Source organism: Panthera onca, chromosome A1 (assembly GCF_046562875.1).
Source record: "Panthera onca isolate mPanOnc1 chromosome A1, mPanOnc1 haplotype 2, whole genome shotgun sequence".
Classification (NCBI taxonomy): Eukaryota; Metazoa; Chordata; class Mammalia; order Carnivora; family Felidae; genus Panthera; species Panthera onca.
In genome coordinates, this window is record NC_138339.1 from 46,949,888 (window position 1) to 46,960,989 (window position 11,102).

Sequence of the window (11,102 nt, forward strand, 5' to 3'; positions counted from 1 at the left end):
TTTGGCTACTTTCATTACTTTGAGCTTTCACATAAAATCTTAAGCCTTATTGATAGAGAGAAAAATCAGTGGAGAGAAACTGTTAAGAAGGACATTTAGTGATAGTGGTGGAATGACCACACAGCAACGTGGAAATGAGCCCAGCAGGCGTGACACAGGCCTTTGACGTGCAGGTTGTAACCTGAGTAAAACTGTCTTCTGACCCAGCCCTGCTCAGCACAGATGTTAGGGGTCTAAAGAAAGCTTGGCACGGAGCAAAGAACAGATGGAGAACACTGTGGGAAGCCCCTGTGTCCTCCACGCAGTGATTAAGGAGGGAGATAAGGAGAGCAGTCTTTTTGGAGCTCATGCTTAAGCCTGAAGTGACTTTGTAACATGGCTAGTTACCTCTTTTATTTTATTTTAAAGTTTACTTATTTTGAGAGAGAGAGAGAGAGAGAGAGGACATGCACAAGCAGGGGAGGGGCAGAGAAAGAGGGAGAGAGAGCATCCCGAGCAGGCTCTGGGCTCTCAGTACAGAGCCCGATGTGGGGCTCGAACTCACGAACTGTGAGATCATGACCTGAGCTGAAGTTGGACGCTTAACGGACTGAGCCACCCGGGAGCCCCTAGTTACCTCTTTATATCTGAGTTCCCTGTTCTGAGAGGGTGTGGAGTGCAAATGAGGGTGTTAAATGTGGCATGTCCTTAATGGTTTGTTTTCCCTTAAGTCAATGGTAGTAATTACCAGTGTTAATGGGGAAGAGAAAGCCCATGACTGAGTGAAATAATCAGATGTTTGTGTCCCTAAAACTGAGCTTAATACTTACCCCGCCCCTCTCTGCTTTCTTCTCTAATGTTTTCCTGCACTGTTTACAACCCCTCAGTGACCCCTCACAAGCTTCAGAACAAAGGTTAAACTCTTCACCTGGGCACAGAAAGACCTGCTTTTCGTACTAGCATCTTCCCTTGTCACTACATCCTTTAACCATACCAAACTGGCTTTAGTTCTCTTGAACACTTGTGGCAGGTTATTTCATGTCTCTGGGCGGTTATAGTCTTACTAATATTATCAAATGCCTGCTGTGTGCCAGGCACTGTGCTGAATGTATTAGCCTGTGCCTCATACCAATCCTATCTTATCTCCATTTTATAAACGAGAACACTGAGGTTCAGAGACACTAAATAATTTGCCTAGAATCACACAGTAAGTGGCAGAGTCAGAATTTGAACACAGTTTTTTTTTTTTTAACTGATTTATTGAAGTATGATTGACATACAAAAAGCTACGGATATTTAATGGATACAACTTGATGAGTTTGGAGATATGTATACACCTGGGAAACTATTATTACTATCAGTGCCATAAACTTATCCATCACCTTCAAAAATTTCCTCCTGCCCCTGGAACCCAGCTTTGACTCAGAGTTTGAATTCTTTTTTTTTTTTTTTATTGTGGTAAAGTAGATACAACAGAAAACTTCCCGTTTTAATCTTTTTTTTAGTGTGTGCTTCTGTGGCGTTAGGACCGTTTACATTGTACAGCTATCATCACCACCCATTTCCAGAACTTTTCATCTCCCCCACCCGAAACTCTGTACCCATTAAACATAAACTCCCCAGTTCTCCTTCCTCCCAGTCACTGGAAACCACCATTCTGCTTCTTATGAATTGGATCACTCTAACTTCATGTAGGTAGAATCAAACAACGGTTGTCTTTTTGTGATCTGCTCATGTAATTTAGCATCAAGTCTTCAACGTTCATCTATGCTATAGTATGTGTCAGAATTTCCTTCCTTTTGAAGGCTGAGTAATATCCCATTACGTGTATATATCACATTTTGTTTATCCCTTCACCCATCAATGGACGCTTGAGTTGTTTCCTTCGGCGATTGTGAGTATTGCCGCTGGGAACACAAGCGTACAAATATCTGTTTGAGTCCCTGCTTTCACTTCTCTTATTTATACAGAGGTTGAATTGCTGGATCATCTGGTAATTCTGTGTTTTGTGACATGCACAGGGTTGAAGATTGTAGGCCAAATTGTAGAATCCCCCTCAAGCTGGTTAGACTCAGGTTATGGTTTTGGCTGGAATGTCACAGATGCTGAGTTTTATCTCATCACACCCCAGGGCGTGGCACATGATGTCTGTTTGGCTACTGGTATTTTTAGCTTGGATCACTTATAATGCTGGGGCCTGCCAGGTGTCTCTATTGTAAAGTCTTTCTGTGATTAATAAGTACCTTGTGAGGAGATACTTTGAAACGACCTAAATCTCCCTTTTCCCACCAGCCTCTCACCCACTGGATTTTAGCATCCATGGGGATGTTTCTTGATGAATAAGTTATTCCTGTGATGGTACCAAACAGTGATTTTTCTAATGCCATCATCATTTCTTCTGCATTTATTCATTATCTCTCTGCTATAAAGAGCTTTCTCTTCTCATTTATTTATTCATCAATTTCTATCAGTATAGATTCATGGGTACTACTATACCCAATGGGTTATAAGCTGTTACAACCATGACTTATTTATATCTTTTTAAATTTTATTTATTTATTTATTTATTTATTTATTTATTTATTTATTTAGAAAGACAGAGTGAGAGCATGGGACCAGGGGAGGGGGCCTAGGGAGAGAGTAAAAGAATTTTTTAAAAATTTTTTTAAATGTTTTATTTTATTTTTGAGAGATACAGAGACAGAGCGTGAGTGGGGGAGGGACAGAGACAGAGGGAGACACAGAATCCAAAGCAGGCTCCAGGCTCTGAGCTTGTCAGCTCAGAGTCTGATGCGGGGCTCGAACTCACGACCCGTGAGATCACGACCTGAGCCGGAGTCGGACGCTCAGCCGACTGAGCCACCCAGGCGCCCCCATTATTTATTTTAATGCTCAATATTTCTCAGATTTAGTCAGTGGAAGCCACTTCAAATTGGTTCTTGTGTCCTCTTGACATTTCTTCTTCATTGTTTGGGCATGTTCTCGCTTTCTGACACAAAGAGATGGTCCAGGTTTATCTTATGTTCCCCTCTGTGTTCGGTGATTTGAAGAGAGCATATTTATTTATAGAATAAATGTTTGGAATGCAAACAATGCTACCCAGGCTGTTTCATGTGCACCCCCTACTGTTTATCCTTGCGGGTTTCGAATTTCACCGCTGGTTTGTCACTGGATCCGTGAGGCCGTCACCTGCAACAGAAGATGTGTGCATTTTATAGCCCACTGAATGTTAGCTGTAAACCTGGCCCCCTGAGGCAACCCCCAAAAGGAGCTAGCACTGATACGTGTGACAGGATTGTTTGGTTTCCTTCTCTCAGATACTCAAGGGCTTGCCAGCATGGGAGCTCTGTTTGGAGAGAAAACAGTTTTTACATATTTCTCCTTAACGGTAATAGAAACTATTGTTGTAAAGAGGCACTAGGTTTAGACTATGCCATATGGCACTGAGAGGCGTTCATCACTACAACTTCCAGGGGCTGAACTCAAAATAGCCCATATTTCTGCATTGATGGAGAATTAGCTCTTGGCTGCCAGGAAACACCCATTGTAGCAGCTCTTCAGCCATGTAATTTAAAATAATTACTAATTAAATGAGAATAAAATAGAGTCCATAATAACAATAATAATCACTGTAGCATTGGTCATTAGCCAAGTTACTATTTGTTGGAGGGTCACCTGGGGGAAGATGGCTTGCCAAAGGGGGGAAGACCCGTGAGGGAGCCGTGGCTTTCTCGTGACTGCTGAGGTAAGGGATCGGGACTGCTCTGGGGGCACTCGATAACTACAGACCCAATTTTCCATTCCATCTAGGTCGCCCGTCTCACGTTGTTTCCAGGAATTCGCTAATACGGCAGGCAGCATGCCGTTGAAAACCAAAAAGCAGGAACAGCTGCGTGGCACTTGTCAACGAAATTATATCATCGCAGGAAACAACTCAAGCGATCATCCTGTCTTCGACAGGCGTCGCTCTTCTCCCCTTCTCGGGAGAAGCAGGGCCCTTTCGCGCGCGGGCCTTTGGGTGTGTGTGTCCGAGCCAAGCGGGTGTAAGTGAGTATATGGGTCAGCGTTAGGTACAGCAGGTTTTAGGTCACGGCGCAAGGGCTTGTCGGGCCATCTACGGAAGTGAAAGGTGGAGGCTGTCTGGGCGAGATGCAGGGTGTCTGGGGCTCACTGTGTGTGACTTCACAGAACATGCCTTCCTTTACTTCTTCATTCATCTGACCAATGAGTACCTACTAGGTGCCGGATAGCCTAATGGGTGCTGGGAATACTGATTAAGACACACCTGGGCGCTGCCCTCGGGGATCTGACGGCCCCCGGTCAGGGAGGAGTATACAAATCCAGACGTGTGAAAGTGCCACAGGGGCAAAGAAGAGAGCACACGAGAGGTGAGCAGGGGGCTCTTGAAGACGTGGCATCTGTGAAGGACTCTTGAGTATGCCGTTTATGTCGAGGCCCGAAGTCAAAGGAATGCTTGGCCAGGTGAACCACGAGGGAAGAATGTTCCCAGCCAAAGGGGTGCCGCGGGCAAGGGCCCTGCACTACGATGGAGCCTCATGAGTTTGGGGAGCTAGCGGAAGTGCATTGTGTAGGGAGAGGCACAGAGGTACTGAGTGAGGGAGACTGTGACACAAAGGAGGGGTCCCCTGGCTCCAGGGCTTCTGTAGGCTTGGGGAGGGGCCCAGATTTGGTTCTAAGTGCTGGGGGGTGGGGGCTGGGGGGGCAGCTTCAGAGCTGAGCAGCGGCAGGACGTGGTTTATGTCTGTAAAAGCTCAGTCTCGTTGCTGGTGGAGAGTGGCCAGGGGACGGGGCCTGGGCTGGCCCAGAGCCCAGGTAGTAGGTCATTCAGATAAGAGAGGACAGTCCCCTAAGGGGATGGCAGGGCGTGGTAGGAAGTAGACCGACGGGGCATTCATTTAGGCGGTAGACTTGACCCGGGGTGGCCAGGACTTGAGGAGGTGCCAGGGCTGGTTCTCAGGTCTCGGGCTTGAGCAAACTGGATGAACGGATGTGCTGTGTGTCAGCAGGTTGCTATCTGAGGACAACTTTGAGGGTTAAAATATTCAGATTTTTTTTTTTTATGGTGGCAAAATACACTTAACGACCTTTGCCATCCTAGCCATTGTTACGTGTGCACTTCTGTGGCTCTCGTTCCCAGTGTGCCACTGCGATCGCTACCGTCCGTCTCCAGAACTCTTCCTTCTTCCTCACCTGGAACTGTACCCGTTGCTCATGGACTTCATGCCCCCCTCCGGCACCTCCTGGCCGTCAGCAGTCTAGTCTGTCTCTATGAATGCGACTGCCCTGGGAACCTCGTAGAATCGCACAAGGTTTGGCCTTTGGTGACTGGCTTATTTCACTCTGCGCGCTGTCTTCAAGGTTCACCCGTGCTGTGGCCTGTGTCAGAATTTTCCACCTCGGGCCGAATCATTCTGTTTCAGGTATACGCTGTATTTTATTTATTCATTCATCCATTGATGGATATTTGAGTTGCTTCCCCCTCTTGGCTGTTGTGAAGATGGCTGCCAAGGACGTGAGGGTAAAAATACCCGTTGGAGTCCCTGCTTTCGTTTCTTTGGGGTCTCTACCCAGAAGTGGAATTGGTGGATCATATGGGAATTTTATATTTAACATATCGAGAAACCACCCAACTGTTCTCTGTAGGCTGTCCCATTTTACGTTCCTACCCGCAGTGCACAAGGGTGCCAGTTTCTCCACAGCCTCGCCAACACTTGTTATTTATTTACTTATTTATTTTTCAACTTTAAAAAAAAAGCTTATTTTGAGAGAGAGAGAGTGGGCATGAGTTGGGGAGGGGCAGAGAGAGAGAGAGAGAGAGGGAGAGGGAGAGAGAATCCCAAGCAGAATCCTGGCTATTGGCACAGATCCCATCACGGGGCTTGATCCTGCAAACCGGAAGATCATGACCTGAGCCGAGATCAAGAGTGGGACACTTAACCAACTGAGCCACCCAGGCTCCCCTATTTATTATTATTACTATTTTTTATTATTTTATTTTTTTGATAATCATTATCCTAATGGGTATGAAGTGGCATCTCATTGTGGTAAGATGCTCAGATTTGTGGACGAGAGATATTCATGAGGCACTATCAAGTAAATGGTGAGCTGTACCAGGTGGGATTTCCATCGAGTGGTCTTCTGGCCCTTGGATCATTTCAAATTCTGCTGACCCTGCTGTGCAGCGGACTCTTGTGAACGCCTCGTTGTCGTGGAACTTCCGTGGTTGTCGTTACGGCATCCTGTCTCTGCAGTGTGCCTACTATTTGAGGATGGGAGCCTTTGGGCATTTGGATTCACTTCTGGTGAACAAATGACATTTTGTACCTGGTTCTCCCCTTTCTACTCCACATTGCAGCTCCTGTGGAAATTAACCAGGAATAACTAACTGTGAGCTATGGATAAAAGTGGTGGAAAGCTTCAGAAAGGGAATTTATCGCCATGGTCTTGGGAGGTACATCTAGCTGAAATCACACAGGTCTGATGATCTTTTAGAGTGAGTGGAAGGCATTTTTGTTTGCTTTTCTTTTTTTTTTTTTTGTAACAAAGAAAATTCAGCTTTAAAGTGTTTTTCAATTTCTCAGCTCCTTTCATTCTCTGATTTCTTCCTCTTAATGGGATAGCATAAACCAGTTTTCTGTCGTCTATTATTCATCAAAGCTGTCGATTTACCCTGAACAGAATGAAGGCAAGGATGTTATTAAAATAAAACAACTTCCAATTGAGCTGCTAATAAGTGCTGAAATGCATCCACATTTCTCCTATTGATTATATCCTGCCGACAGAGGCAAACACAAGCCATGTACCATACGCTGCCTGTGGAAATGAAAGATTTAATTAGATGAAAACCGAATGAGCTGGAAGATCTACTGCGCTCGGCCATCAAACAATTGTTATTCATAATTGGCTGTTTGAAATGTCCCTGCTTCTTGAGCCTTTTTCACTTAAAAAAATTCCCTACCACGCATTAAGATGAACATGGTCGTTAGTGAATTTTCCCCTGTGCATTTTACAAGCTCAAGGTTGTGGGCTAGAATGAGCCCTGTCAGTCCATTAATCAGGTGTAATAGAACGTCTTGAAATGGAGAATTAGCAGGCAAGAACAGGGAAATGGCATGTCTTCTCCATTTCAGGCCCGTCTTCAAATGCTGAAGGTGGGAAAATAGGGGCTGGTGGGGAGGATGTAAGAAGAGGTCCATAAACCCAGAGAGTGGGATTCTTTAGAACTGGCTAGCTCTGTAAGTGTGTGCATGGAAAGTTTAATGTCTGGTAAATGCACTGATGTTTAGTGACATGAGTGTATTAAAAAGTTGGTATTCACTTTGCCGAGGATGTTTCAGGCACCCATCAAGTGGCCTGCTTTTTAAGACAGCTGGGAGGAGAAAAATGGACGGAAATCGTTGTCTGTGGTAGCCATATGGCAGTTAGCCTATTCAGCTTTTCCTTCTTGGACCCCTGAGGCTTTGGTTTCCTCCTTTGCACAATGGGGATATGAGTTACACCTATTTCATCGATTTGTTGTGGGGATTAAGTGTTGTGGGGATTAATGTGGGCATCGCTTTTAGCACTGTTACTGGGCACACGGGTGTATGCTAAATGAATGTCAGCTATTTGCAAAAAGAATTCACCTTCCATGTCTTCAAGACCCTGAAGGAAAGATATCACCTCTTCTGTTCTATTTCCCGCAGCATCTTCCTCAGTGCTGAACACCTGCTGTCAGGAAAAACGTTCATCTGAAATAAAAGAAGTGTCAATCTCTCAATCTTTTTTTTTTTTAAGTTTATTTATTTTGAGAGAGAGAGAGAGAGAGAGAGAGAGAGAGAGAGAGAATATGCAAGAGTGGGGGAAGGGCAGAGAGGGAAGGAGAGAGAGAGAATCCCAAGCAGGCTCTGCACTGACTCTGGACTGACTCACTTATGCGGAGCTCAAATTCATGAACTAGGAGATCATGACCTGAGCCGAAACCAAGAGTCAGATGCTTAACTGACTGATCCACCCAGTCACCTCAATCTCTCAGTCTTGAGGTTCTTATAGACTTGGGTGGGAGTTGATAATCGTTCAACAAATATGTATTTAATATCTTAAATAATTTTGATTTTTTTAAAGTTTGTTTATTTTTGAGAGAGAGAGAGAGAGAGTAAGCACGTGCCTGCCAGGGCAGGCAGAGAGAGAGGGAGAAAGGGAATCCCCAGCAGGCTTGGGGCTGTCAGCGCAGAGCCCCACACGAGGCTCAGTCTCACAAACCGAGAGATCACGACCTGAGCCGAAATCAAGAGTCGGACGCTTCACCAGCTGAGCCACCCGGGCGCCCCAACATCTTAAATCATTTTAAAAATAATATTTTGTTTTTCTGATGACAAAAGGAATAACAGCTGCTCCTTGACAGAGGCAGTGAGGGTCATGGTCGAGAGGGCAGGGAGCGGAGCCAGATTGTCTGCTCCCCCGGCCACCCTGTGAAGATTCGATGGGTTAAGACCCCACCAGACACTCGCAACAGGGTCTGGCACATAATACGTGTTCAGTAAGCTCCAACTGGTATTTAATGAAATATAGTAAAAACCAACTACGGATCACGTATCCTCATGATCCCGAGATAATGGCCAATAAATACTTACTGAAAGTGTGCTCTGTGATTAGTACAGTGCTACGGGGCCTGATTCTTTGTGTCGTGTTGCACTGAGTTTATGCTACTGTAGAATCTCAGGCTGGATATTTTCTCTTTAATCTCTGGCCCCCTGTAGTCACCACTTCTGTACAGAAATGCCGCGGTGTGTTAGTTCTTGTTTCTCAAGTGTAATTTGGAGTCAAGTGGACCAGATAAACAATGTCAGTGAGAATATCTCTTGCAGACACTGACGGGACTTATCCGTCTAGGAACAAAGAGATAACGGATGCATAAATGTTTAATTTTTCTTTGCATGTTAATGTAACCACTGAACTCTCTTGGTCCCCGAGCAAATTAATCATCACAAAATGAGAGTAAATGACACACGATCTGTATTGAGCTGTTGTCTGTTGGATCAGCCACCCCTCGGCGCGGGTATCATGGAAGAGGTGGGTCTCTGCAGCGGAGCTGTGTGAACGGCTGTGACAGATCTAAGCACATTAGGATGCTCCTTGGAAAGCTCGGGGCCCTGATCTTCTAGCTTGAGGTCGGTTCTTGGCATGTTTGGGGAGTGATGGTTCCCTCTCCTTTGTGGAGGAGGGCCACCGCTCGACTCTGAAGTCCCGACATTAAGCTAGCTTCTTCAATCCCTAGCTGTGTGATTGTTCTAAGTCACAGCCTCTCTGAGCTTTATTTGCTTCATGCGCAAAATAAAGTTGTGGCTAAAAACTGTATGTATATCCTTTTTGTTTTTAATTGTAGTAAAATACCCAGAACATAAAATTTACCATCTTGCCTACTTTTAAATGCGCAGTTCAGGAGGCGACTAAACCATGTTTGGCTCCAATGATAATGCTACCAATATTGCCACCACATGCTCAGTAGAACTGTCGTGTGGAGCAAATTAACAAAAGGAGGTGAAGGTGCTTTCTCAAGGAGGCAAGGCTTTGCAGGCCTCAGTTTCTCCTGTCCACGTGGCCCCATCCCCTCTCTGGGCTCTGTTTCCCCACCAGGGGCTTGGAGCTCAGATTCCTTTAGTGCTGACGTTCTGCCGATCTGCCCAGCAGAGGGTCCCAAGTCAACCAGGAGGCAAGCCTTCTGCTAAAAGGCTGCGTTTTCTCTGGTGAGGCGTCAGCAACATTATGCCCACGGAGGTTTCATCACTTTTCTGGTCACTCTTTGCAAGGAAGCCATTGGTAAAATCTGACTCGTCAGTGACACTGATATATCTATGCCTGGGTCTGCATCCATATCTGTAGCTCTATCTATACCCATAGCTATCTTTATTAGTTCATTAAAAGATGTTTATCTAGCAACGCCTCATTGCCAGGCACCCTTTGAGGCGCTGGGGATGCAGCCGTGAACGAGAGGCAGCTCGCCTGGCTTCACAGAGCTTGCCTTTCAGTGGGCAAGGCAGACAGTAAACCAGTATAACAAGCTAGATGCTGGATGGCGGACACCCAGGACTCCAAGATGGCGTCATCCACACCAGCGAAGGAGAAGAAGCTCGTGGATGTGAAGCTAGGAGAGCTGCCACGCTGGATGCTGAGGTGGGATTTCACCCCTAAAGGCATTGCTGAGCGTTTCAAAGTTCGTCAGTGTGATGAAAGGGACGTTGCTGGGATTCCTATGGTGCAGGCAGTTTATGTGCTTTTCAACTACTGTCATGGTTACAAGGAACACAAACGTGAGGGGTGATGCAAGTACCACTGAAGGGGGCCCGGGGTGGAGGCACATTCGGCATTCCTAACTGTGACCTTTGCCTGGCACCCTTGAATCCTTTCATATCCTGATTCAGAATTAACCTCCAGTAAAAGATAACTGGTACTTGGGAAACAAGAAAGAAGAAATGATAGGTGCGGAGAGAAAAACAATGCCAGGCCCGGAGCTGGAGGGTGGCAGGGGCTTCTCTTTAGAAGGACTGGTCAGGGAAGGGCTCCTCAGAAGGGACACTGAATGAAGGGAGTCCTGAATGAAGGAGCAGACCTGAATGAAGGGAGAGGACCAGCCATGGGAAGGTGTGGGGAAGTGTGCTCCAGGTGGGGGTGGAGGGAAGAACTTCCCAGAGGCCACAGAGGCTCCTCCCTGCCTTGGGCCAGTGACCGAGGCTGAGCCAGGGTAGCCCCAGTGCAGAAGGACTTTGGGTTCCTTCTCTTCTCCCTGGGTTTCCATAGATGACAGTATTTCTTTTTTATTAAAAATTTTTTTAAAAAATATTTATTTATTTTTGAGAGAGAGAGAGAGACAGAGCACAAGCAGGGGAGGGGCAGAGAGAGAGAGGGAGACACAGAATCGGAAGCAGGCTCCAGGGTCTGAGCTGTCAGCACAGAGCCCAATGCGGGGCTCAAACTCACGAACTATGAGATCACAACTTGAGCCTAAGTTGGACGCTTAACCAACTGAGCCACCTAGGCACCCCATAGATGACAGTATTTCAAGAGCATCTCCAGGCAGCTGGGAATCAATGTTGGGGGAACAGAAGACCTTCTTGGTCCCTTTG